The following is a 23,136-nucleotide window of genomic DNA, read 5'->3' as shown; positions in this document are numbered from 1 at the left end:
CATTCAACATCGCCACGCCTTGTGGCAGCAATGCCATGATGTGGATCTACAGGGCATGGTAGATCCCAGCTACATTCCGCTGATGTACAGCGGTGGCTGCCATCCTTTCTGCCTCCATCCGCACCCTGTCCTCCATGAGCCTCAGAATGTGTGCCAGCTCACGTCTGGTATCGCTAGAGCCACTCTGAGCGGACAGGTGTTCTTCTCTCCGCGTCATGACTCCAGCGATGTTAGTCAGGGCTCATTGGAGATCATGGAGCAGAGCTACACATCCAAGGACGGCGTCAAGTTTGGTTGCCATGTTGCTGAAGCCCAACCACACCTGCTCTGCGGTCTCCCTCTGGTACTCCAGCACACTGCGTTGGAAGGCCATGTGTTGTTCCTGGGGGTTTTGGGGGAGTGCAGGGGCTGTGGGTGCCTCCTGCTGAGTGCTTTCAGTAGTGGGTGGGGTCTCCTCGATGTAGCTGACCTGCCCTGATCCTGAAGGTGAGTGGCGGATGAGGTCAATGATGTCTTGAATGGCTTGGGTGTCGATGCTGATGTTGTCCTCCTCGTCATCAGTGAAGAGTGGCTGGGACTGCTCTGCAGGAGGTGTTGACGGTGCCCCTGCAATGTGAAGGGGAGATTGTGTATTACAATGTGTACACATGTATGTAGCTGCATGGTACATGTTGACATTCAGAGAGCATGGCATTGTACATTGTGACAATCTGTAGATCTGGGCGAGGACCCAGAGTCATTGTGGGTGTGCACTGTGCTCTGCTTGATTGTGCATGTGTGTCATTGTGCCCATCTCCACACGTCCCTCCAGTACCTGGTGGTCACTAACCCTGTTGCGGTTGGGTTGTGTCCTGTCGAGAAGTGTCCGATCCCCCAACTCTGACCATAGTCTCCACACTGATGACTGTTGACACCAGCTCCTCCATGTCATCCATCAAGAGCTGTGGCGCTGGGCCCCCACTTCCAGTCTGCGTTGCTGCCTTCTGGTTGCAGAGAGTTTCTCCTTGGTCCGCCGCTTGATGTCATTCCATCGCCTCTTGACCTCGTCCAGTGTCCTCTTGTGTTCCTCGACGGCATTCACCTTGTCCACGATGTCCCGCCATATTCCATTTTTGGTGCCCAATGACACGATGGAGGTGACGAACAGTTGTTGATGGTGTTCCATCACCTCTGTGACTATGATCCTGTTCGCCTGCGGACTGAGTTTTGTCTTCCTCTTGTCCTTGCCCTTCCCTGTACCTGAGCTGGTCGTCTGGGGTGCTTGTGGGATTGCGCTCCTCCTCTGCGCCTGTTCCGGCTGCCTCCATGGTGCTTGGGTGTTGGTCAGTTTGTGTTTGGGTGTTTTTTCTACTTCAATGGTGATTTTTCCCACCTGCCAGGTGTGTGTTGCAGGCATGGCGCTGCTTATCGCTGGTTTCCTCTTCGCGCTTTGGCCCATCGCATGATTTTTGGTGTTGTGGTTTATGTTTTTGTCTCCATCGAGGTGGTTGTATCACGGACATTGTCCGCGGTTTCGTAAAACTATCGCAAGCTACCACCGTGTTGTGAGTTCCGTGTTGATATGGGGAGTTCATTTTGGGTGTTAGGTTTTAGATGACATTTTATCCATGTTAAAAATATTCATTTTATTCTCGTATTTTATAACATGCCTTCTTGATGTTTTGATAGTATTCTGTGTACTTGATTTAGATGTACTGAGAAACAGATTGTTCCTGTAGTAATACACACTTTCACCTAAAAGTGTTCATTCTTCTCAGTGCACAGTGTGTGTGTGTGATACTGTGAATAGCGAAATAAGGTTTGTTGCTGTTTCCACCATGCCCCTGATCCCTTTGTGGGATTATTGGTAGCCCAAAACCAATGCCTCTATTTCAATTATACATTGAATAGTGTTTAGCAGGGCTACAATAACCTTTCTTTCACATTCATCGCTGGTGTATTAAATCAAGTTCACCCGTGTCACCCATGTGTGGGAAAGCATACCTTGTAGAGCTCCATCAAAGTCATAGCTTGCGTAACAATTTGAAAGTGACTTAGCTAAGATAAATATTGTTCAATTAGATGGGTACGAAGATGCTGGGGGTAACTCTTGGTATAATCGCAGGTCTTTGCATAGATAAAAGACCAGAGGCACAAATTTTCCCTTGCAAAATCTAGTGATTGCTACAGTCTAGCTTCAATATCTCAAACTCCTAAAGCTGAGAATATTGGGATGCATTTAACCTATAATCAACTGGAGAAACCTGCATAGCTAAGCTGAATATGTTCCAGTTGGGACAGTCGTAATAAAAGCATCCTTTCAGACAGATAAAGCACGGACCGTGCAGAGCTTCTCCAAGTAAAAACTGCTAATATACACCTAGGATGAGGACTCTTACTAAATTATCATTTTTACAAATATTCCTTACTGAAAATGTACAACATATTTGTTAGTATATAAAATGACTTCCCTTGTCAACCATAAGTGAATGGTAGAGAAATTCTTTTAAATTTTAGTTGAGGCCAATGTTAGCAGACCTCCTAAATCATGCCTTTTACTGTTTGCTACCGCTTGTATAGCAAAAGTTACAAATCCTGAAACGAAAGCACAATCCCAAAGCCAAGTCTCCTCAAGTGATATGATGTCCTACTAAACCAAAGCATCAGGTAAATGAGTATTACATCATCGACTAAAACCATGCATGGCTTGAGACATTAGGGAGCCCTTCACATTATTCTACATCACTCATACTAGGACTTTCATTAGCTTCACAGGAATTAAAAACATCATAATGATTGTAAGTCTGGTAAGTATGGTTAAATCATCAGTCAGTCGTGGTGGCCACGAAATTAAGGATAGTAATCCAGATGTATAACTGGGTCACCATCTATCTTAATTTATACTCCCTGGGTCTTGAGGAACTTTTCTTACTTATGGCTTTATTGAAGGATCATCCATAAAATGAAATGTATCTGGCAAGAAGCCAACCCCATATGATTCTTCAAGCAAGGCAGAGGCACTGAATGGGGAACCAACATATACAAATCCAGGTTCAGTGATATTTCCTCTTGCATTACCTTCACCTCTGCTTGTTTAATCACTGATTTGAAAAGGTAAGAATAAAATTTCACTTGTGCAATGTCCTGTCTATTCCCATTTTCATTTTACAAAGCTCACTAAATCAACATCTGATGAAATAATTAGAGATAGAGATAAATATTTTAAGAATGCTGGTGTTGTTTATAGGTTGCAGTTTCCATACTCTCTTTCCAACTGCATTCACAATAAAAAACACTGGTCCTGAACAGAGAGCGCTAGAGCCACATATATGTACCAGTTTAAGGTTGCAAACGGGCCGATTTGGAGAATCAGGCTATTTGCGACTGGAAAAAAGGCTTTTCCTATGTACCAAACCCTATGTGCGATTCAGTATTGGCAATGGAAGCAGCCTCCTGGCTACCCCCTTAGGTATCTTATTATCACACTCTGCCCTTGATAAGACTTCACTGTGGGTTAGCATGCCTGATAATGAAGCATGGGTGTGTGAGGGCACTTCAAGGAGGATTCCCCCCTTAAAATAATATTAACCAACCTACACCGTTCAACAGATTTCCTGTCACTTTTCCTTCTAGAGACTGGACTGGTTAGCTCTTCTCTAGGAACAGCTACCCTCTAGTGATTAAAATGTTTACTACACTGCCTGTGAAATGCCGTAAACTTCAATACCAATAAAGATATATATTTTTTTAAAGCATGATCGTTGCGGAAGAGTTCCGGAAGTTCAAGTTGAATACTGCATGAACATGAACAGTAAGCTTTATTGAATTTTCAGGAAAATCATAAAAGCACACAATATAGCAGATAATCAAAACGCCTATCAGCAAAATACAACAATTCAAATAATTAAAAACCATCTAAAAAACACAAACTACATTTATAAAAACATTGGAAATCCGCATAAGAATAAATAACAGATTAATACACACAACATCAAACACCAGGGTCACAAACAATCAGCGCCCCTGAATGATCCCATACAAAAAACGAGTCAAATGAAAACAAGTAGTGGGGGAATTTATCAACTGCAGGAAAAGAAAGGCAGGCCTCACCGGTGTAAAGATTCATTGAAATTAACATTCACTCTCCTAGAACCTCCCTTCTAACACTCTCTCCTCAAAGATACTTACTTTCCAACCCTAGAGAGTGGGGAGTCGCCACAAATGCCTAGTGTAGAAAATAGGTCACCCCCTTGGCATAGCCAGAGGTGAGTCAAATAGAATTGTGGTCACACTAATGACGCTAGATTTTTAATCTTCTTATTGAATTTTGTATCAGTCCTACAATTGCCCTAGTTCTGGATCTCATAATGTGGCCCTTCATAGGAGACTCAGTACGTTTATCAGCAGAAGTCAATTTCACAAAAACGATGTCAGCTTATGGTTTAAATAAGATAGTTGGCAGAAACAGGGCAAAGCCTGCTTTTTAACACAAATCACTGCTTTAAAATCCAGTGAGCCTTCAGACTGTCTGGTCTTGTGAGGCTGAAAGATGCCCCGGTTCGTGCACACACCCCTGGACATAGTCACAACGAATGCCTTTGAGTCTATCCACAGCAGTCAATTGCTAAAAGATTCAATGAAACAGCATGAGCCTATGACGTTTATCAGAGGAAGTTCATGGTTCCAGGCAACTCTGCTTTGCTAATGTGGCCCCAGTAGATTAGCTATGATGGCCCCGATGCTCATGCAGTGCAAACCCTCTAAGCTGGCCGTATGCCTCTGTACACAGGAATGCATGCATGTAACTATCTGGCATTTCCTAACAACTATCAGAAAAGGGTGGACTATAGGCCCACAGGAACATGGAAGAGCTTCTCATCAGAAACTACAGAATGAGTTATATAAGCAGACAGCAGCTATGAAGCCATAAAATATGTAGCAGCAGTGCTGTAACCCCCAGCCTTACTGACAAGAGCCATCTTTGTTGGGTTAGCGGGACAATGTCCACAGGGCAGGATTTTCCCTACATGCATCTGTACTGGTGTATGGTAGTCAGGAGTCATGCGTAGGTAGTGACGTCAGCTGCCCTGTACTCTTACATCCACTGGACGTCAGTCCGCGCGCACATCAAACATGCATCCTCAAGGACTCAAAGTAATTCATTAAAGTTTCTATGGCAACAAGCAGCTACCATCACTCGGGGCATGACACTGCCTGCTTGTGCTGTGAACTATCCCTATATGAGTAAAGACCTGGAAAATAGGGAGCATTAAATTGCAGAACCGAAAGAAGTAAGACTTGGCGCCCCAGAGTCTGTTTCATCTGTCTATAGAAATCTCACGTTGTGTAGTATGTTTTCCTCCCGCAGCTGAAAATTCCTCACTACCTCTTCAGTGTCGAGTGCAGAATGGACAATGTGATCTGTGATATTAACTCTATCGTCTGTGCTGTTGCCAGAGAGGAGTTGGTAGGCCAGCTTTTTAAGGCCTGTCTTTGGTGAGTCTCCTTACATGTTCTTTCCCTTTACACTCACAGTGCAGATGCAGTCTTTTCCAAATCGGTAATTAGCCATCATATAAGAACTTGTACCACTTGCTAATAACAAGTGCTTTCTCGTGGTAGTGGCAGTAGTTTTACTTTGCTTGGCCACCAAATTGCAAACCACATAGCTGTCCATCCCATAAAATGAGAGGAATGTGCAAGGTGCATCTCACTGCGATCATCTTGGCACATCTTGCTAAATACAAATCAATCTGAACTCTTTAACATGGGTCAAAGGAGTTTAAGTCAAAGACGCTTCTAAGTTTCCCTACAAAATCAAAATTCATTAATTCATTTAAACTTATATGAAGACATTCCTATTCACAAAGACCTCTTATCTCCAAATCTGCCTCCAAAGCCATTAAACACTCCATCCTGAAAAGTCATCCTGAGACCCAGATATCTGACCATCGTCTCTGCGTAAAACAGGGCACTGTCATCAACGACCTTATCTTCCATTCCAGGAAAACGTCTCTCTGGCGCAATGCCTTCTTGAGCCTCCTCAAAATACAAGAAGCAAGGAACATCCCCCACGGAAAAAAGCTCACAATCACTCCATCGGCAAACCTACATGCTGACCTTACCATCACCTTATACAACAGCGGCATTATCCTGATTCAAGGGCCCCCCAAAAACCTCATCAAATTTGCAGACCTAGAGAAAACCTCAAGGCTTTTGGTCAGGAAAGGACAATGGGTGCACAACTTGAAGTAGACACACTGATAAAGGCTAAGCAAGTGGAGTGGTGCACCTGGGTGAGTGTAGAACCCTATAACCACTCAATGTTTGGTAGAGAAACTACCAAAAGACAAAATAACACGTATTCCCAATGCACTCAAAAGTAAAACATATGTATAGTAACATTCAGACAAATAAACAGTGTACAAAGTGACAGAGAGATGTGGGAATCTCCGGAGGAAGTGTAGTCCGATGGAGTCCTTTATTTAGTACAACAGCCAGCCGACACATGTTTCATCGCTATTGCGAATCCTCAGGGCTTTATATGGCTGTGTTACAACAGAAGGTTGCTCAGCTGGTGATAATTCCGACCCAGGCGGGCCCTTGACCATGGACGAACGAGTATCAGTGACCCATGTATGTGATGAAGGTCCCTTGTCTCTGGATTGCGTGTGAAATTCATTCGGCACTGCTGTTAAAGATGCATACACGTTGTGAATTTTTATCAAATCTTCCGGGGCTTCCAACTGCTCTTGTGCAGCTTAGAGTCGGGTGCGACTCACTATTGTGAAACAAAGCCCAATACCGGAGTGTGTTCCAGCGTCGCTGCGTGTTCCTCAGGGTTGTGTTCCTGGAAATTTGCAGACCTCTTCAACCTCCTTAAAAATCATGTTCACAACCCGTCTCAGTCCTCGTTACCGCTGGTTCACCTCTTGCCCACTCTGCCAAGTGCTCCTTGCCTCTTACTAACCAATCTTGCCAGTGACCACGTCAGTGGGCCACCCGGCCCCCGTCACCCTGTCACTTACGCATGCCAATCACTGCACGCCCATACCACCAAACCTAGACCTCCTAGCAAACCCTGCTCCGTCGGCCTCGGAAACTCCCCCTAGGGCCTACCTCTCAGGTCAACCCAGCCCCGATATCACACATCCCGATATCACACATCCAGCTCATACCACCAGAAGCGTCCTTTAACCCTTAACCTCCAGCCCACATAATCACTCTGCACGCTGGGTTACTGACACTCCTACTAGGCCCTACAACACTAGTATCAGTATCAGTTTAGCTTCATTCAATTTTGTTTGTACAAATCATAAAAGCGTACAATTATAAAAAAACATACAGTTAAACCAAACTTAACAAGGCCCACAAAAAATTGTTCCTAAAATGTGCATACCTCATTCATAATGGAAACAGCTTTACACAATAATTGAACAGTTGTATATTTCGCTTTCTTGCCTTTACATTGGTATCGTCCTCCCGAGGGCTGCTAATAGAAGTCTCTGTAGCGTAGCATGTCAAGACGTTTAGGTGCAGGGGGGTTGCTATTGATCGTTCTCCAAACAGGTTTATCAATAGCATAGGTATAGCCTGCCCCTGGTCCAAGTGCGGGGTAATAGGGGTAAAAGTCATAAAGGTCCCTAGTATGTATCGGGCCATCTACATCTTGCCGGTACCAAGATTGGAGGTACGAATCAATGTTTCTGTTGCGGAATTTTACTAAGACCAGATCCCCGACGATATCCATTTCGGAGGGAACCTAACCAGCCCACCCTTCTAACAGCTAGTATTCTACCATTAAGTTCAGCAGGCAGGGGTCTATTCCTAGATAACCAGTGGGTAACTTTGTTCTGTAATTCCTGTTGGGTTTCAGTTTTCCCCTGGCTGATTGGTGGGACCCCTGATAGAACGTAAACAAACGGAGCAGCCTCTGGTGGTAAATGGATATGAGGTGCTCTGTTTGACCCTGAACTGGCGATGTTGCGCTGTGAGAATACACGATTTGATAGAGGATGGGGGACCTTTGGATCTTGTATATTGGGAACTGTGGCCTGAGTCTGGGCATTAATGCTTAGTACAGTTGGTTTAGGGATTCCAGAGGCAGCAGATGGAGGGGATTGTCTAGTATATACCTGATTTTTTATGGGGGCCAGGTTAGTGTTGATCGTGGTTTCTAATATCGTGAGTCTATCCCCCAGAAGGTCGATTTTAGCCATCAATGGTGAAATGGCGGAGTTAATTAGCCGTTCGATAAAGGTCAGTAAGGACGACTGTGAGGGCGATGCTAAAGGATCTAACCCTCCCACAGTTTCACCCGGATCTGGAGTTGGAGGGGAAGTAGTCGCAGACAGCAAGGAATTGGAAGACAGTTTGGGATGTTTGGAGAGATTCCCATTTTGATTGACTATCTCGCACTTCCTTTTAGCAGACAGTGGTCGTGCGGTTGCTATGCTCCTGGCGTCTACAAGGTTAATTTGGGGACGTTCATACGGACTGTTATTCGGGATTTGTGGACCAATTGGGGCGCTAATATATTCAGGGCTACTTGCCTCTAAGGTGTACTTAGTACCACACAGACTGTTTAGTTCGTCTAGCCCTGTTAAGCTATTCCCATAATCAAAAGCAGATACGCATGAATGAATAGTGGTTATGCACTCGGGTGACTGTATAAGTTTGTTAGCCTCGGGAAATGAGGGGGATTGCTGTGTGGGCTTAATTCCTAATGAGTCTTGTATCCCTTTTGGAGAGTCCCTGTGTGGGATAGCTTTATTAAATGCCCCCTTTCGTGACATCGTGATTACCGGAGAATATAGAGTCAGTTGATAATATTAACTCAAACAGATGACAAGCGACAAAAGGTACCTTGATTGGTATGATAAATAGTAGGTAGGCGTTGGCAGGGAAACGTTTTTGACCTCTTTCAGATGGAAGCAAGGGGGGTGGCCCATCCCGTTCTTATCGGTCCTCTGAGGGCTCGAGCCCGGCACTGCCCGCGCGCTCCCGCGGTGCGGAGTATCACGTTGAATTTAAAGCGCCTCCTGGCGTGTATTCCCCGGGAGCGGGGCTGCAAGGGCACTTGGGAAATGTAGTTTTGCCCCCTCGGTCCCCCCCCACAGCGGCCACGCTCAGAGTGGAAAGGCTGCGGCCCCAGGGAGAGACCGGATGCGGCTGTGGGCTGCCCAGGACAAGAACAGGTCACAAAAAGGATTTCCCCAGCCGGTACACGATGCAGCAGGTAGGCAGAGTTGTAAGATACTAGTATGGAAAGGCTTAACAGGGCCCAGAACACTGGCCGACTTAGCCCCAACACCAGGCTGCAAAATCAGACAGATGTAATCGCTCCCTCCCCTTCGGCCCCCTGTCCGCCTGATCATCCCTCTAATAGGGATGCTGACCTTCCGCCAAAACCCACCTCTAGGCTACCAGCACATATTATCTGAACCGCACCCTTGCAACTGTCCCCCTGCTTGCTAGAATATGCCTCTCTAGGAGATATTGATAATCCGCACCGCAGAACCTCCGAATTAACACGGAGCATCCACAAATCGATTCTGGACCTAAAGCACCTCCTTAACATCACAGAACTTTCCTTCTTGAATCTCAGGCTCTCACAGAATGCGACCCACATTCCCTTCATGAAGCCCCTCCTTCACCCTCTACCCCTATCCCTGAGACACTTGCGCCCACGCAAGCAACCTTGCCACCTCTGGGAGAAGGAAATTCTTGCTCTCTTACACACCTACAAACCCACCCCTAGCACGATCAATCCCTCTGAACTCACAGAGGAAGAAGTGGCTGACCTCCTCAGTAGTTATGACTCTGCCTTGACAACCCCATGCCCCTTACACCTGAGGGAAGAACACCCTATCTGTACAGTTGCAACCAACCCTAACAGATCTGCTACCATCCGCACCAGAGGGGTGGGCAACAGCAACTTAGCTAAAATTCCCACTACCGCTGCTACCCTTGACAATCACTCCTACCCCTCCCTAGCCGGCCTCCTAATAAACAGCGGGTCTGCTGTAAAACATGCATCTGATGTCACCGACCTTATCCTGAGTCATTAGTTGGAACTAGCAATCTTGACTGAATCCTGGCTCCAGGAATCCTCATCACCCTACCTAGGCCTCTTAGTCCCGCCCAACTATAACATTGTAAGGATGGATAAACACCCAAAGAAAAAAGGGGGTGGCATTGCCTGTATCCACCGCTCCAACCTCCTAGTTACAGAACTGCCAGTGGACCCCACAGACTCTCCATCTCCAACAACACGTCTCAGCTGTCCAAAGTCCACATCTTTTACCACCCCCCAGGCAAGAACGATTCCTTTACGGACCTCCTCATGGGAATCATCACAGCCAAGGTTTCTCCAAACTCTGATGACATTTTCCTTGGTGACTTTAACCTGCATTGGAACGATCCCAAGGACCCTCAGGTCAATGCCATCAGAGACTTCTTGGCCGATCAAGCCCTTACCCAAGCCTGCTCCCTCCCTACTCATTCGAAAAGGCGCCACTCTAGACTGGATCATTGCTAAGGAGTCAGTGGTCAAACTTCTCTCTATAGACCCCGGCGATTGGTCTGCCCACCACGCCATCACCTTTCTACTGCCCAGCACCCACAAAATATGGACACCTCAACATATGATTCCCAAATGATGGGTTAGAGACCCTAAGAACCTTGATCACGAGAAACTGGCAGCGCGTTGTGTGTCCAACCTCCCCCCGCCCCCTCAGTGCACCTCGGTCGACAACCTAGTGACTCATTACTCCTCAACTATATCCGACATTCTCGATGACCTGGCACCACTAAAATTAAAAAGAACCCAGGTCAAAGACAGAAACCCCAGGTTCAGCAGATCCCTCAACAAGGAGAGGATATCCCTTCGACAGACTGAACGAAACTGGAAGCAACACCCTTCAGCAGCACATCTAAAACTTCTCCGCCATGCCAGAAATGCCTACAATCCTCAACACTAAAAAAGAATTCTTCAGATCTGAACTAGAGAATACCAAAAATTGACCTCGCAAGCTGTTCGACTTGGTCAAACACTAATCCAACACACCAGCGAAAACCATCAAACACCTAAACCTCTAATATCAAGCGAGGAATTTTCTTTCTTCTTCTGCGACAAAATCTCTGCCCTTGGAAATGAGCTTAAATCCGCTACTCACAAACAAAATCAAAATCCGCCTGCTCCACCTTCTCTCTCCGCGCTGTCATGCCAAACCTCACCCAAAAACTTAGCGCACTGGTCCAAGTTTAAAACCTATGATGAACATTCTATCTCGAGAATTCTTGCCTCCTTAAAACCGAACAATCACTTCAATGATCCTCTCCCCTCTAACTGCCTAGCTGCCGCCTCTCAGGCTATCATCCCTTCCTGGACCTCAATAATCAACGCCTCTCTCCTTCAGGGCTCAATTCCTGAATTGCTCAAAGCTGGCCAAGTTATTCCCATCCTAAAAAAAAACCCTGCTCTCCGCCGAGAACTATAGACCCATATCTCGATCTGCCAAAGACCTGCTGCTGCAATCAGCACTCTTCCGGAAGAAAAAAACCTACAATCGGGCCTTTTCTGGGGCCGCGCCAAGAATTTGGAACTCTCTCCCACCCGCCATTAGAAGACTTCCGTGTTTGGCACACTTTAAGAAGGAAACCAAAACCTTCTTAAAGGGAAAATACCTTGCCTAACGAATACTTTACAAACGGCATTGACTTGCCCCACTCTCCACCTCGGCAATATCCATGGCTTTCATGGATGATACCTATTCTTCACTCCTGGGCATCCCCCCTAGAGCTGAGACTGCACGCCTTCTTGTATAATGTATCTACTTGTTTCAATTTTTATATCACATGTAGCCTGGACTTTAAATGTGCAGCGTGCTTTTTCGCGTATAATGTATCCCCTACCTTTCCCAATGTATCCCTCCCGACCCTACACTTGCATACTACCCCTTAATCCTGTAAAGCGCTCTGATACCCTCATGGGTCTGGTTCGCGCTCTATAACACTATAAAATAAAATATAAATAAAATACTTCGGAACCCTGTTCTTCGTAACTTTTAGATGTTGCTCAATGCCCAAACCATTTTAATTTCGAAATATTGCATTAATATATTAACATGTATTGTCCTGCTTTCTAAACTATTTTGGTATTTTCACATTATCCTACTAAGATTGCTTTACCAAAGGCAAGGCCCAATTTAATAGTGGATTAGGGGCCAGGTGTACTAAAAGACAGGTCGCAAAAAGTGGTCGTAAATTGGGCACCAACTTTTTGCGACCAGTCTTTAATTTTTTTATTTGACATATGTACAGATAGGTTGGTAATGACTATAAATGAGGCTCGTCGCGATCTCTGTGTTTGCATTCCCAAACAACAAACTTATGATTTGTTAGCAGCCGGCTTCTTTTAAAGGAACCAGTGCTGCTTTAAAAAAATATTGTTCCCGTTTGAAATCCTACTCCACCCACAACTGCTGACATCATTAACGAAGGGGAAGGTATTGCATGGGGACACATGCCCTTTTGTGAATCAGTTTCTACCTACTTTGTAGTGTTGGTAACTGATCAATGTTTTTCAACTTCAATTGTGGCCATAAACTGCTGATACATATCATTGCCACTCACAATTAGGAGGGAACCACCCCTTGAAACATCCTTCTAATTGCGATTCTTAATGGATCGCCAAACCCCATTTGCGAGTTTCTAGATTCTTAGGATGCCCTCACTCACATGGCTTTAGATCTACACTTGATCCACTTTGAGAAAGATTCTTAATGTGAGTAGGAAAATCCAGTGTTCCTGCCAGAGCTGTAGCATGCTGTGACTTTATTACTTTTTCTCCTTCTGTATCCTTGCGTTTCCCTGTTTTCCCCATGTTTTCACTTGATAGTCTATAAACCAGAAACCAAACAGGTATGTGTAAAGTGGTGGTAGGCAAAGTTCTCTTCCTTTAAACTCCCAAGGTAAAAAATATGTATTAAAATCAATACGCAAGCAAGGCTCAGGGACAGTGAGAAAATGAAAACACGAAGTGTTGAGTCTGTCCAGATTCCCTTGTCTGCAACTGGTCCTGAAAAAAACAGGGATTACCTACTCCAACGAAAGGTAGGCAGTAGAAGGTCACAGAGATTGTAGCACCAAACATGTCTCTTTCGCTGAGTACAGAAGTTGTTTTTAGCGTGTGGATGACTGAAGAAAACCTATGGTAATAGCCCTTTTACCCAAGCATTGGTAATGCCAGCAGATCTGGGTTTAATGAACTGCAACATGCACTCGCACAGCCTGCAGTCACAAAGGACACTGCCTCACTCGCATTCAAATAGGCACACTCGTCACCGTATGCCAAGATGCACAACTCTATCCCTTTACTGACAAAGTGTATATCAGTTTGAGAACAAGCATTGGCAATGCCATTAGGGGCGGCTTTAATGCGCTGCAACTTGCACTCGCACAGTCACAACTCTGGACACACACTGCCTGGACTTACATAGGACGTTGCCTCACTCTGCATTCCGACAGGCACACTGTCAATGTATGCCAACATGTACAACTCCATCCCTATACTGATGCAATGTATATCAGTTTAGAGAATAAGCATTGGCAATGCCATTAGGTCTGGCTTTAATGTGCTACAACACGCACCCGCACAGGCTCAACTCTGGACACACGCAGCCTCACTGTGCAGTCAAACAGGCACACTGGTCACCATATCCCAACAGGCACAACCCTCGTCCTATTCTGATACAGATGCACCCCTGCACTAGCACTGACAGAGGCACAGGCCATACTTGAACTCACGCAGTCTAACCCCTCAATCTGCAATCAGGCACTTTATGCTTGCTGAACTCACACAGGTATACTGCTCACCTCACGGTGTACAGATTGAGGAGAAAGCAATACTGCTGCATTTTATTCAAATTTAACATCTAGCTGGTGGAAATGCTAATAAACCATAATGCATAGTTTGAGTTTTTGTGTTGCGAAACAGGCGGTATATAATCAATATGGCCATCAGGCTTGATGGACTCCCCTCGTAGAGCGGTCAATATAAAATATAATATCATTTACCGGAATTGCAATGTGCACCAGAGCTGTAAGAAGTGCGTCACAGCCATGAGACACAATAGGGACCTATGCCGTGATCCTCTTCATATACAAAGGCACTTGGCAGCAATACATTGCTGGGCAAACCTCTGTGGAGAGCAAGGGGCCCGTCTGCAGCTATTCGTGGAAATGTTAGTGAACAGCATGAAACAACTGACTTCAGTCGAGGCCAACTAAACTGCATTGAAGTAAAGAGAGTGCCCACCAGAAAGAACCCCTGAAAGGCTGTAGGGGCTAGCAGAACTGGGCAGAGTGAGCTACACGCCAGGCAGGTACCCTCGGAGCACCATTAGGGCTCAGTGGGCAGAATCAGGCACTTTATGCCAGTCTGGTAGGCCTGTAAGGATGGTGGTGGCCGTTATTACAAGCCGGTGAGCAGGGGGCTAGACAGGAATCACTCACATGCGATGCTTGTGCCGCTGCAATGCCAGTAGGTTAAAGCATAGGCTGTTATGATCAGGAAGTGCCTCTGAAATGCCAGATAGGAGCAGAAGTAGTTATGTCAGGCCAGAGGCTCTGAAAGGCAAGTAGGGCAGGACTGGAAAAGAGTCAGTCACATGTGAGTGGAGCTCTACGGCCACACCCCTCTTTAAAATGCAAGAGCCACATGTGTATCTTGCCCACCAAAAGAGAAGCAACAGTGTCCACCCATCCCCACTCCCCTGGGACTCCCCTGTGCCCCCTTGTGGTTAAAGCCTCTCTGCCCCTGCCCTGTGGACCCCAACATTATGCCAGTTTCAACCCCGAAAATACCATCACTATGACAGTGAATACAGGGGTGATTTTTATGAAGAAAGCAACATATTTGAAGAGCTTAAGCATGCCAGCACAGTGGATGTATCACCAGATATTGGGTTGTCCTTCTGAAACCAAGCTATGGCTACTGAAGGCTCCGCCTCTTTCACAACGTGATCGGGAGGGTGGCGGAAGTCCTTCACCATACTCTCCCTCTGCAGGAAGTAAAAACAAATGTCCTAACTGAGGTTCCTAATCCAGCACAGGCCAGCAAGGAACCTTTGCTACATTTTAATGAGGTCCTCATTTATGTGCTGAGGTGCACCTGGGCGAAACTAGGATCATGAACTGCTGTAAATAGGTTAGTTGCAAGATGGCAATGAACTGCCCTGGGAGACCACGAATTTTTGCTTCAGGCACTCTCCATCCACCTGAATCCCAATGTGTTCCCTACCACCTCCACTGGACGGGGAATCCACTGGAGATGGAATCCAAATGAATGGACACTTTCACAAAACAAGTGTCCCCAGAGGGGCTTTTAGTGGGTCAGGTCCTGTCAGTGCTCAGCAAGGCAGTTCTCAAAACTCAGTGCTGAGACGGGTCCCTATCAGGGCCTCCATTTTTGCCCTCACCATCAGTGTGAAATATATACAGGCTCAGTGAGGTACTACCCATCTTTGACATTTAATGGAAATACATTTGTTTACGTATGCAGTTAGGATCAGGGAGTACGATCACTTGACAGTGATCTGAAAGCACATGCAGTGGAATCTGCTGTGGACAAGAGCACCAACTCTAAATGTAACACGTATGCAGAGATTAGCTGATAAAGCTGCTGCTGCTAGTTTTTTAAGTCGAGCATTCAAGACCTCTTGTATATTCTTTAGTATATACTTATATGTGTATGTACTTTGTGGGCTCTGGAGATCATCCTTAGGACTTGTCTGCTTCTGCTTACAGACTTTTTTTTCTGTTCAACTGCCTCTATTTAACTGTCTTGATAGAAAATGACCAGTAGAGGTCAGTAAAATACCAGAATTGTTTTCTGCTTGTTCAACTGACTCTATTTAACTGTCTTGATAGAAAACGACCAGTAGAGGTCGGTAAAATACCAGAATAGCTTTCTGCTGAGGAACTTTCTGTTTTTAAATTTTTCTGGCAACTGCCTCTATTTAATTTTCTTGATAAAAAACGACCAACAGAGGTCAGTAAAATACCAGAATCACTTTAGCATTCTCTTCATTCCAGTCTATAGAAATTGTCTTCCACGGGCACCTGTAAACAATAATATTTTTTTCAAATCTTATATTTTCAGTGATATGACCAACGAAGGCCCTGATTTTATATTAAAAACAGAGCTTTGGACTATACCATTTCCCTCTGAAGGGCAATATTTCTCTCCCTGTGTTCCCATACTCGGAATTCCACACAGTTTGGTGCTTACCATCCCTCCATGTTAAAGAACAGTAGATGTTTCAGCACCAAGGCAAATGTGCTGCATATATATATGGTCCCAAAGGTGAGACCGATTGCATTTCAAATGCTTGTTTGTAACAGCCAACAATGTCTCAACGTTGACTATCACACATTAACTACCCAGGTCTTAACTGGGTTTATGGGTTATCTCCTTTGGTTTTTTTCTGCTGCTAAGTTTTTTTCAGCTTAAATGCACTTTTCAATCCCACAAGAAATAAAGCATTCTGTTAAAACCCTTCTTTCTCTGCAGTTGCTGGGATTGTGTGTTCACTACAACTGATGCAAAGTTGTGTTGAGTGGAATGTATATGTTTTTCTAGTTCATGGCGTTCTGTCACTGAGATACACTCTTGGGTCTAACTGGCTGCTTTACTGAAACACAGTGCAATAGATCCTTATGAGATCCAGGAATATTTATACATTTGTTCTGACATTCAGCTCTCATGAAACTGGGCCCCGGGGCTCATACTCATTGCTTTTGTCCCTCGCGGACTTTTTAGACCTTCATTGAGTACTACTGGTTTCTCACTTTCCCATGGCTGCCAAGACTGTCAGAATAAAATACAGTCTTTAGGATAGCTATTAGGCATCATATATCTGTACAATGTTTTCACCCCGCAAGTGAAATTTCTGCTCCGGTCACTGATATATTAAAGTAATCTAAACAATATCCATTAAACTTTTATATGCAGAGTATGAAAATCGTCAGCCTGCGGAAACGAGCTCATAAAATGTGTCAGTTATTTCAAAATACCAGTATTTTCTCCCCCAATTTTTTTTCAGACCTATTGTCCGTAATGATACAGAAAAATGTTTCTGCATACATTTAAATGTATTGTTGTTTATTATTTTGTGAAAGAAGTGTTTGTTTTTGAATTTGTGCAGCACAGAATTCTAGTCCCGACTATTAGGTTACACCCTTTGTTACAGAGGCCACACCCCTTTAATTACGGAGTCCTAGTTATGTTTTATGCCAAGTGCATTTTTAGACCCCCACCTTTTTCATCCCACTTAAAGCACTGTTCTCCAGTACTAATCTCATTCCTAAATTCTGTTAACGCCCCATTTCTCCTGGTTAGGTACTCACACATTTTGTGGGACAAGGTGGTGGACATCTTGCAGGATGTCCCAGACAAGATTAGACATACCCTGCAAAGACTAGTCTTAGATGGTCAAGATGTGGCAAAGTACACAATCTGTTCAGGTCTGTACATAACCGACTTTTTGGATAGGGCAGTTGGGACCAATGTGATGCTTTGTCACCACGCCTGGATTCGCTCCATGGACTTTTCATTGGATGTGCAGCTGTCCCTCCCAGCCATTTCAAAGTAGAGCCAGGGAGCAGGCTAGCAGTGTCCTGTCCACCAGGGGCAATGTACTAGCCAAACACCACCGCTAACAGTGCCACTTTGATTTATCCTTGGCGGCAAAAGATCACTTGGTAGGAGGTCAAGTCACTTTTCACCTGCCTGGATGGAGGAGCATCACGTCAGACCAATAGGTAATCCAGATTGTAGAATACAAATATTCTCAACCTGTTCTGTGATATCCCCTGGACATACCACTCACACCAAAACACCTCCCAGCGGACCACTTGTCCATAGTCTGCAAAGAAGTCCAGGTTCTCTTGGCCAAGGGAACAATAGAGAAAGTGCCGGCATCAGAGATCAAGATGGGTTGTTACTCCTATTATTTCCTGGAGCCAAAGAAGGACAGAGGCCTTGATCCCAATCTAGATCTTTGTCCTCTGAACTTCTTCCTCTAGAAGGACAAGTTCAAAATCCTCACCATGGCCCAAGTTTGGTCTGGCCTGGATACAGGACACTGGATGGTAGCGTTGAACTTACAGGATGCATATTTTCACATCCCTGTCCTGCAGACCCATAGAAAATACCTACGGTTTCAGGTAGGCAGGAGCAATTTCAGTTCTCTGTGCTCCCATTTGGCCGCTGGTATTTATTAAGGTGATAGTAGTGGTTGCAGCTCAACTGAGGAGAGAATACAGTCTTTCCATACCTCGACGACTGGCTACTGAAGGTAGATCCACCTCAACCAGTAATGAGTCACCTCCAGATGATGGCTGATCTGTTGACATTGCTGAGCTTTTCCATCAACGTGCCAATGTCACACCTGACTCCTTCAAAGTGGCTCCCCTTCGTTAGAGCCATCCTAAATATACTGCTTTTCCAAGCCATCCCTCAACAGGTCAATGACATTCGGACTATGATCCTGATATTTCAGTCTCTGACCTGGGTCTCACTGAGAGCAACTCTAAGACTTTTAGGTCTCTTGGCATCCTGCATCCTGCCTGTTTACAATGTCACGGTGGTGCATTACAGCTCTGCAGTGGCTCAACATAAAGGAGACTTGTCTGAGTCCACACAGGTGTCGAAGGAGAAAGGAAGAGGTCTGCAGTGGTGGCTGCACAACCATAATTAGACTGTCAGCTGATTCCTGTTTTTACCCCACTCTGAACTACAAATTATGACAGATGCATCATTGCTGGGTTGGGTATGTCAGCTGGGAGAGGTGGAGATCAAAGGACTCTGGTCTTGCCTCCACATCTATCTGCTTTAGTTGCAGGCAATTCGCTTTGCAGTAAAATATTTCACACCACCATCTAGGGGGAATGAGTACAGGTTTTCACAAACAATATGACCATCATGTCTTACTGCAACAAACAGGGTGGTGTGGGGTCATGGATCCTGTGCCAGGAGGCTCTACATCTCTGGAAGTTGCTAAATGCTGAGGGCCAGCCATGGCCGCTGCAAGTAAGAGCAGTGGGGCCGGCTGGGGGTATTTTGAGAGATGACCAGGAGGGTAAATTCATAATTTTTTAAAATTTTCCCTTGTGGTCGTCTCTCGAAATCCGGCCCCACCGCTCTTAGATGCAGCGGCCGCGGCTGCTCAGGGCAATTCCTTTGCCACCCAACGCTGGCATGATCTTTAAATGCGAAGGCAGACAAATTCGGCCATTGTTGACTAGCGGATTACTAGGGCGGTGATACTTGGAGGTGGCAGAAAGTATCCTCCACCTTGGCTCAATTTATTTGCCACTGCAGAGAACACACAGTGTATAAAATGTTGACTGTAGGAGTCCTAGCTCGGAGACCCCATCCTCCAGCATTTGGGGTCAGGACTCTTGTGCACCTTTCTGCCCCTCCCTCTCCTTCTCAGAGTGCTGAAAAAGATCAAGAGAGATGGGGCCAAGTTATCCTAGTTGCTTGGGACTAGGTGAGGAGGAGAAGTGTTAAGTCTCTTGAACTTCTGGCCATAAGCACACATCCTCCGATTCGGTTGCTTCTTCGGGAGGAGCTCCTGTCGCAGCAGCAGGGCCAAGTTTTGCACCCAAGCCTGCACAACCTGCATCTCCAAGCATCAAAATTGAGCAGAGACCGTTGAAGTCTTTTGATCTTCCTCTCAAAATGGTTAATATCAGCTTTTCAGTTTTCCATCTATCAGATCAGTTTATGCCAGACATTGGGAGAAGTTTGTTTTCTGCAGCTTTACCCATGACATTTCACTCCTTAGCACGCAGTTATCAGATATTCTTCCAATTTGTTTGTCCATAACCCAGCAAGGCCATGCTGTGGCAACAACTAAGAGCTATCTTTAGGCCTTCCTACGTTACAAAATCATCTTTACCTCTTCAAATCATCTGTTGGGATGCATTTTGTGGTGAAGGAACTTGTTCGAGATTGGATCTCTAGTTGGCAGAGGTATGCGCCCTGTCCAAGTAGGGACCACAATAGTAGTCAGGGTATGTCAGTTACAGAACATAAATTAACCTGTGCTTACCCTCTGGTAGCTTGGCACACAGCAGGCAGGTTTAACTTAGGAGGCAAAGTGTAAAGTATTTGTGGAACATCTAAAACAGTAAAATTGTGAAAACATCACTCAAAAGCACTCCACACCATATTAGAATAATAGAAATTTATTTAATGAAAAACACAAGACCAAAAGGACAAAAATTCAATAATTAGAACCGGAGTTATACATTTTTAAAGAATATCTGAAAATTAGCGGCCACATGCATCAAAGTTAGCATTTGCGATTTCTTAATTGCGAAAATTAAGGAATCGCAATTAAGAAATCGCAAATTGCTATGCATCAAAACATCACATTTTTATTTGCGATTTCTAAAAATTTCTTAATTGCGATTCACAATTTGCGAATCGCAATTAAGGAATCCCTACCCATTGATTCCTGTGGGCCAAGAGGCCCATAGGAATGAATGGGAAGGCATTCATTCCTATGCAAATTGCAATTAGCATTTTGCGAATCGCAATTTGTGAATGCATTTTCAAGGGTGCAGAGGGGGGTCCAAAGGACCCCCCCCTGCACCCCTGAAATGTAACTTTAAGTGCAAGTTTCACACACATGTCCTAAGGACATGTGTGTGTGTAACATGAAACTTTCAAAAATGCATTTTTGTGCATTTTTGAAAGTTTTCGCAAATTAGCATGAAGGTCAACTTCATGCTAATTTACCCCTTCCTATTTGCGAATTCGCAAATTAAAAATGATCATGCATTGCATTTAAGAAATATCAAATTGCGATTTCTTAAATGCAATCGCAATTTTAGAAATCGCAACATAGTTGTGATTCCTAAAATTGCGAAAAGCATGATGCATCCCAAATTTGAGAATTGCATTCGCAAACGGCCGAAAATTGCGATTCGCACCGTTTGCGAATGCAATTCTCAATGATGCATGTGGCTATAGTGCTTAAAAGCATAAAGCGCCAACCGGAGACATCTGGTTGCTCTTGACTGGGCTAAATCCAAAAGTTCAGGTCGACAACGATGGAGCGTGGGTTGGATACAGGCACCAACCTTGTCCTGCTGAAAAAAGTATATCTGGATGGAGGAGCAGAGGAGGCGATGCATGGTCGTCGATCCGGCTCGATGTAGGTGATGCATTGTTTCCGATCCGCACAGTCGGAGATGTGTCGTAGGCAAACCTTTTACAATGAAGGCATTGCGTCATCATCGAGCTGCACATCCGGCATTGCAATTCCTTTGTCCTCAGTGGCAGTGGCGATGTGTCAGTTGCGAAGGGAGATGCGTCTGTTCTGACCGGTGCAACAACGGTGATGTGTGGAATTTGCAGGAAACAGCCAGAAAACCCACTTCCAAGGGCCCAGGACTGGTGTTGGCAGGACTCACAGTTGGTAGAGTCCAGAGGCTTTAGCAGGGTTGTTGGAAGTCTTTGATGTCTCTGAGCCTTCAGAACAGGAGGCAAGCTAGCAAGCACTTACAGTCACTTTGGTTGCCGGGATGTAGAGATACAGGTCCAGTCCTTCTAATTCCCAGGTAAGGAGGGCAGCAGGCACAGCAAAGCAGGAGTCCAGCAAAGTCCAGCAGAGTCCAGTAGAGTTACAGTCATGTCAACAGCACAGCATTCATTCTTCCTAGCAGAATGTTCTCAGGTCCAGAAATGTACTGAGTTGATGATGTCAAGGGTCCAATACCTATACCCAGTTGTGCCTTTAAAGTGGGGGAGATTTCAAAGAGAGGCCTTTGAAGTGTACACTGTCTCTGTCCTTCCTGCTCTAGCCCCAGACTAACTACAGTGAGATATGCAGCTCTTTGTGTGGGGACAGGCACAGCCCAACCTCAAGATGTCAATCTTTTCCCAATTGGAAAGTACACTTATAAAATGTAATAAGGTCATTCCAATGTTAACCTATGGGAGAGACAGACCTTGCAGTAGTGAAAAACTAATGTAATAGTTTTTCAATCGTTTTTCAATACCACGAGATGTAAAACCTAAAAAGACATGTCCTACTTTTTAAATACAGTGCACCCTGCCCTTAGGGCTGTGTAGGGCTTCCCTTAGTGGTGCCTTATAAGTATTAAAAAGGGAGGTTTAGGCCTGGAAAGAGGGTTAACTTGCTTGGCCGACGTGGCAGTTTAAAACTGCGCACACAAGCTCTGCAGCAGCAGGCCTGAGCCATGTTTGAAGGGCTACTGAAGTGGGTGGTACAATCAGTGCTGCAGACCAATAGTGCAAATACAACATTTGATTGGTTCTGGTTAGCAGTGGTAAAGTGCCCAGAGCCCTAAAGCCAGCAACAATAAAGTCAGCAAAACCAAAGGTCTGGAGGCGAAAAGTCAGGGTAAAACACGGAAAGGATGACAGGTCTAGCAGGGCTGGCACACATGTTTATGCCAACACCTTTTGTGATGCTACAGTAAGACCTTAATTTGGTTCTCACCTTCCCCTACACCCCAAGAACGCCACATAGCCCTGGAAATGCAGTAAAGTACTCAAGACATGGCTGTTCAAATGACAAGAACACCATAAAGCACCAGCAACTCCAGAGCCTGATGTTTTGATGCACTTTATAAATCCAATTGATTGATTGATTGATTTATTGATTGATTGATTGACCACATATGCACCCCTTTCGAGCCTATGCAGAGTTGTTCTCTCAGCCTGCTCGCTAGCAAGGCAATATTCCTCATTATCATAACATCAGCCAGATGAGTGAGTGAAGTTTAGAGACTATCTGTTGTAACACCTTATGCATCACTGTTCCCAGACAAACATTCTCCAAATGAAAGGAGCATTACTGCCTAAAGTAGTCTTGCCTTTCCGCGTTCATCACTTTGCTGGCTTTTTATGCACCGCCTCATCCCTAAAAAGAGGCTCCACCACCTCAACCCTAAGAGGGAGCTTAGCTTCTACATAGATCAAACCAGGAATTACTAGCAGGATGACCAACTTTTTGTTGGAGCTAAGAAAGGCAGAGCTGTGCAAAAGAGAACCATCTATAGATGGATTGCGTTATGCATTAATATCTGCTATAGGCTTGCTAAAAATCAGCG

Source organism: Lissotriton vulgaris, chromosome 7, assembly GCF_964263255.1.
Source record: "Lissotriton vulgaris chromosome 7, aLisVul1.2, whole genome shotgun sequence".
Classification (NCBI taxonomy): domain Eukaryota; kingdom Metazoa; phylum Chordata; class Amphibia; order Caudata; family Salamandridae; genus Lissotriton; species Lissotriton vulgaris.
This window is presented reverse-complemented; position numbering follows the sequence as displayed.